Genomic DNA, 6620 nt, shown 5'->3' with positions numbered 1-6620 from the left:
CTGGCTGAGTGCGGTGAAAGGAGGGTCGGGCATTCAGCGCGCTAATTACTGGCAGCCTCGGCGGCGAGTGCTCGGGTTTATGACAAGGCATCTTCAGAACCAAAGCCAACAAGCCCCAGTGAAGTTGGCAAGAATGTGCTAGCCCGACAATTATCACGCGATTTAAAGAAAATATTATGCCCGGGAGTTGCAATTAAAACAAATTAATAACTATTAAAACTTGGTGATCATTCATTCTTAGTCGGACTCTCGTTCTTGGCCAGGAATGAAAGTATGGGTGGAGGTCAAGAGGAGGATGAGAGCTCCCACCTGCCAGATGCAGCCCCAGACGCAGCTAATTCGAACTAATTATGGCCCCCAGCCGACTGTGAACCGAAGAAGACTGCCTACAAAAAAACGAACACAACCCCTGATGTGTGTTAACCAGAAAGCACACTCGCAGTTGGTCCCATGGGCCACAGACATACACACGAGAGGGATACACTTTTTGCCCAACAGAGCCGAAATCGCTTTGGTAGTTTTATGCTTTAATTGTAGCTTACGTTTGATTTGGCCAAAGGGCAAATGCTCGAACAACGGCCGTGACAGGCACAAAAAACAAAGGAGCTCACAAAAACATGCTGGTACCCCCACACACCAAGCTACCCACACACACACACAGCAGACACACTCATGCTGGAAACAGTCATATGTACGTGTTTCGGGGAGAGGCCACTTTTATTTACAAGTGGGTGACGGCAGATCCGAAATCATTTGTTATTTGCACATTTGCCAAAAGTAGGAAAAACTTTGTCGGACTTTGGCTTCTAAACCGTTTTTGATGAGGGTTGTCTGGGGGATGGAGCCTCTGGTCTCCGGTCTCTGGTCCTCTTGACCAAATATCGAGCACTTCCTCTCACAGAAGAGCCTTTAACTTCGGATAAGGCTCCGCTATAAGGCTGTTTAACTTTTTAATCATGCTCATTATCCGAGTGCAGAATAGTGAAGGAAGCGGCCTAATTAACGAAAGTGTGCAACACTTCTGCCAGCCTCCTTCCACTGAAAAAGAAAAAAGGATAAGGGAAAAAAGCAAACACTTTCTGCCGCCAACGAACGCCTTGCACTTGACATGCAACAAAACGTGACAACGTCAACACTCTGGCGCTCGCATAATAATCATATTGCAATATAATGGCGTGAAACAGCAGAAGCAACATCTGAGATACACAACAGACAGAACAGCAACAGCAACAGCAACGGCACAAAGGCTCCCACTTGCAGGGCTGAAAAATGTCTGCAACGGTTGGGTTGACAGTTGAAGCTGGCGATGTCAGCGTGTGCAGTTTTTTACTCTCTGCCGCTTTTTGTAATTGCGCAAAAATAAACTCCCCTTCGCAGTTCATGCTGGCTGTTCGTTGTTGGCTTCTCGCGAGATGGGCAATGGGCGATGCGAGTTGCGAGCCAAATTTCGGAATCAGAATCTGTTGCATAATTTCGGGCGCTTTTTGTGCCGCGTTTCTGGCGCGTGTTCAAGTGTTGATATCGCCGGCAGAGAGCGAGAAGCGAGAAACGAGAATTGCAACTGCAGCAGCAATTTATGGCTCACAGGCTACAGTGTGTTGAAGACGCAACACACTGTAGGTCGTACTGGTCGTAGTAATAATATGCAAATTTCATCCGTGCTATATGTTTTGTTGGCATTACCCTACCAATTGCAAATTGCAGATCGCAATTGCCACTTTGCAAACAGACCATCTTAATTAAGCAACCGACAAAGTTTTTGTATTGCAGACAATATTTTTCCATGCCCGACAGCTGTATGTAGAAACAATTAAAAATCAAAATGCCAAATTACACTTGTTCATTCACCAAATTACACAGCAGACAGACAGAGAGACAGACAGACATGGCACACATGTGCAACACGTACATCCACGTAGGATACGTACAGGTGGCACACAAGGAAGCGGCCCACAAGGAGCACAAAATATAGAGACATCAGTAAACTAAGCTGACAGTAAAAAGTCCGTCCAAGCGTGTAATTAGAAATTATATCCAATTGCCCTGCGGCCACTCGAGCATTGGGCCAAAGAACGGACGGAAGGACGACCAGGCCGGGGCAGGCCGCCCCGTAGTGTCCTCATGGCTTTCGCCCTTGCCACCGCCCCCACCGCTGGCAGTCGACAAGGTCTGCAGTCCGCTCCTCCCACTTCCTGCCCCGGACAGCTGGCCCACATTCCTCCCTTCCTGCCTGTGTTCACGATTTTCGGTTTTTCGAAATAGCCACATTGCCTGTGCGATGTTTCGGGATCTGCCGAAGAGATGGCAGCGTGAATCGCCTCCAACTAGGGCAGATACAAATAGGTATAGGTAAAGTTAATTCGTATTAAATAAAATAGATAAGTTAAATATCAAGTTAAATCTTTGGAAAGTAATATAAACTTATGAATATATGAACTTCTCATATGGGTATCTGAAAGATATTCTCACGCATCTCATCTTCCGCTCGAGAGTCCGTGATTTTATGCCTGTTTCTGCGATGCTGTTGTTGTTGGCTCTGTGCCTCTGGCACTGCAGAATTTTGAATTGCAACGGCAGCAACCCTCGCTATGCAACAGCCTCGACCACCACACACTCCACCCACATTCCCACCTTCTGCCCGGCGAACGTGTGGGTACCAACCCTTTGGCAGCTGCCAAATTGTCTCTTGCGGTTGTCACACACTGCGTATTAGTAATGCGCCATTCGGAACGCCAGCCTCGCTCGGCCAGAACAGAACGCCTCGATCGACTATTCCGGGTGTTTGTGTCAAGTGTCAGTGTCTGTGCTTTCAATTACGGAATGTCAGACAAGTTGAAAATTAAATTCACAACGCATCCTTGTTCCCTGTCGCCTCATCTGTCGCCATTGCGATGAGGCGTTTATTAAAGTTAGCGCGTTGGAAAACTTTTCTAAACGCTTTCCAATGAAGCGTGAGCAGGTGAACTTTTCAGCTCAAGCTGGCCACTTATAAGAGCCCGGAATTGGGCAACCTCCGGCTTACTGACTACACACAACTGAGATCCTGGCCAAGGAACAAGTTAAGCACCAACACGGCATGGAGTGAAGGGAAAAAGGAGACGGACTGACGAAAGCCAGGCATCCACATACCACTGTCAGCCATTTATAAGCCACTTTGAACACAAGATACAATTCTTAAAGACGCTAGACACCATTCAGACACAGTAGCAAAAAAGGCTACTGGGAAAAGGCAAGCCCCAAAGACATAACGAATCAAACTAAAACTAAAGGTGGTACCTCGATATTCATATGTAATGTATCAGAGGGATACATATGCCACATGGGGATGTCTATATCTTAGTCACTTTTATTCCATTCTTAAGTGGAATATCTTAAAAGATATTTAGATCGATTCTAGATATGAATCTACATCAGGCTAAATATTTTCAGATTTTTTGGTCACTTTCCTGGGGAGACTCCTTTGAAACTGGTGGAATGTATGGGAGGACTTAAATGCCTCACGGGAATGTCTATATGTTTGTCAAATAAATTCCGATTTTATAGATGCCTTTAATGAATCATGCTTTATTGTCGTATAATTTTGCATCAACGCTTTTTTAATATTTCGAAGGATGAGTAAAAACAACGCACTCGGCAACTGGTCGGCTTACCGCCCCCTGCCGCAGGACATTTCTGTGGTGTTATTGTCAAGTGTATCAGCATCCAGGGAGCGAGGATGTGCGAGGCGGGAGAACAACAGGAGGTGGATATACGACATTAGCGAACTACAATAAAGGAAGACAATCAGCCCGAAAGCATCAAACTGTCAGACGCAGGAGAGGCTGGGTAGTGTGGAAATCGGGAAAGGGCATAAACAAAAGGCCAAAACAAAAGGACTTTTACTCCCATTTCGGCCGAAGAACTGAGACAATTATCTAAAGACCGGAAAACGGAGATGTGGATATGTGCAGAGAGAACAATTGCTGGGTGCTGGTTGTATTTAAGATTGCAATAATCCCATTATCGCCATCAGTTGATTTGTTTCAGGGATTATTATTTCTTTCAGTGCAAGTTAAAAGGAAGTCAGGACGAAGGTTGCAAATTTAATCGTCAGCTAGGAGTGGGAGATTGGAGTGCGAGTCTGACAGACCACCCACACACACACACTCCCTGTTCCTACGTCATATTGTTATTTTTTAGGATTGTTTACAAGACAAGCGACTTTTAAGCACGCTGCACTGCAACCGCCATCTCGCCCGGGCAAGATGGGGAGGGTCGCCCAGGGTGGTGGCTCGGAGTGTCGGGCACATGTTGAAACAAAGTGCTTTTGTTTGGTGACATCAAGTTAAGTACCTGGGCCCAGAAACCCAGCCAACTTGCATGAGTACAAACACTCGGGCTCAAGAGATGGCGGCAAGTGGATGCGGGGGCAGGGTCCTTCACAGAGTGTGTGGGAGAATGCTGATGCTTGACGTGACTCGAGTTCATTTTGCATTTGAAATTTGCATTTTTAATGAAAAACGGTTTTAATTGCATGAAATTGTTTGACTTTGTTAAACAGGAAGATCGAGCGAGCCGAGGGTTGGGACTGGCAGGACACGGAATGGATGCCAGATGGATGTGTTCCAAATAAATTCGTGAACAAGTACATTCCATTTACACGCCACTCTGCCACCAGCCAATTCGAATCTCATTTGTTCTATTTGTATAACATCAGGGCTCCCTGTCAGAGCATCTCTGGTTCTGAAACGTGTCCCATTGTGCGGCTGGCGGCGCAAAATTATAGCCATGACATGATGCGGCTGAAAAATGACTGAAGAAACTTGCCGAAAGTGGCAACAAACCGACAAACAGAGCCACTCAAATAGAGCCAAGCAAACAGGACGGCGGAAGCGGAGGGGCTCTGTGCCAGCAACTGGACGCCAACTGATAGCAAATATGTTCCCAAGTACTTTTCGAGAAAATGTTTTAAAGCCAGCGACAAAACTTTTACCTCGATTGCAGTCTCACAGAACTCAGTGAGCAGCGACACTGCCCGAAATAAGAGTCTTCCATTCCAGATTTCAAATAATTTTAGGTTTTAAGTTAATATTTTGGAGTAAGAAACCTGATCAGCTTCAGAGACTTAAGCAAACTTTAATATTTTCTTAAGCCTTAAAAAAATACGTTATCTCTTAATTAAAAATCCATTCTCCATGTGGAAAATGGCGGAAATTTTAATCTCTTTACTCGCTAAGACGCTTAAATCTGCAATGTAAACTTTTCATCCACTCTTCAAGCGGTTTCTTCTGTCCGCTTCTAGTGTCTCAGTTCTTCTTGCTCATTTCTGCAGTCGATCTCCCGACTTTTCCGTTTATCCCTCCTTAATAAAGTTGACTGCGCTTTGTCTTCCGGCCCGCCTTCCGCTCAAGACACCGCTTTTCATTTGGCCAACTTCTAAATATTTTCCAACAAACACGCCTAAACTGTTGCTCCTCGAGCAGCTGGCATGGCTGCTGTTTGCGTGATAAAAGCAAATTTTCGCTTCTGGCTGCTTTTTTTCGGCTTTCTGGCTTTCTGGCTTTCCCGCTGCCCACTGAGGTCCGGCTGGCCATTGAAGTCAAGAAGATAAAAGCTCAATGCATTCGTCTGTTTATAACAGGGATAAGTGGCAGAGTGGGTGCTGCCACTGGAGGCATAAATTAGCCACTGGAGGCACCTCCTCCCCATAACCAAGCGCCGACAAACGAGTTATTCTGCGGTCTGTTTGCCAAAGAGAGAGTTTAAAAATTAGAATTTCGTACAAATAGCACTCATGTGAGTTCTTGTCAAAGGAAAAAGGACCCACAGCTGTCAGTAAAAGAAGTCCACTTTGATGGGGGTCACCACCGTGACTGTGATTGGCGTAGAAATCACAAAAGCAGATATGCACAAAAGAAGCAATTGCCATTTTATGTCAACTGACACATGGCCTAATTAATAAACACAAAAAGCCGAGTGGAAATCCTATTATTTTATGTCTATAAAATGGTCGAGATAGATTTATGTTTTCAGGGCGTCAAGTTCTTGTATCTGATATCGATTAAAAATTTGTTTTCTACTCACTTTGCGACGCCTTCTTGTGCAACTGGCTGGAGCTTCTCTCCGCCAGCCTCGACGACCGCTAATTGAAATTACTTCATTAGACAGTGGCCCAAATGGTGTTTTGCTTTTTTTGGCCAATTACTGGCCACCCCAGCAGCAGCGGGGCCCAAAACAGATGACAGTTGTAATCAAATTGGACGTGCACCATTAAAAACGATAGCACCCGGGCGCGGACTCCTCGGACTCCGCGAACTCCGCCGACCGGAAGCACCAGACACCCTCCGTTGGAGCTGGCGTCCTGCCAAAAGAGGACTCCAAGACTCCGAGGCTGGCAAATGAAAGCAGAAATTAAAAAAAGAAAAATTAAATACAGAATTTATTGCATTCGCGCGGGTTCTTGTCACGGAGCAGCAGCCCCGGACAAACAACAACAAGAAGAAACTACAAACTACGTTTAGCCCCCAATCCTCCGGGTGGCTCCAAGTCCGTGCCACGACACATTCCGTTCTCCACCGCACTGCACCGCTGCCCCTTGTGGCAATAAGTGAAAATTTGTTGTACGTTGCACATAAATTTCG

The 6620-nt window shown here is 45.8% G+C and overlaps 1 long non-coding RNA gene across 1 annotated transcript in view; it reads right to left on the bottom strand.

Annotated features, from left to right (window-relative positions):
• Window positions 1-6359, bottom strand: part of LOC116654914 — a 60889-nt gene extending 54530 nt beyond the window's left edge. The window contains exon 1 of the long non-coding RNA XR_006507346.1: window positions 6064-6359. This is a non-coding gene — a long non-coding RNA (uncharacterized LOC116654914). The remainder of the gene's footprint in view (window positions 1-6063) is intronic.
• Window positions 6360-6620: the final 261 nt, after the last annotated feature.

This window comes from Drosophila ananassae, chromosome 3R (assembly GCF_017639315.1).
Source record: "Drosophila ananassae strain 14024-0371.13 chromosome 3R, ASM1763931v2, whole genome shotgun sequence".
Lineage (NCBI taxonomy): Eukaryota > Metazoa > Arthropoda > Insecta > Diptera > Drosophilidae > Drosophila > Drosophila ananassae.
Note: the sequence above shows the minus strand (reverse complement) of the source record. Positions and strands in the feature narration are given on the sequence as shown.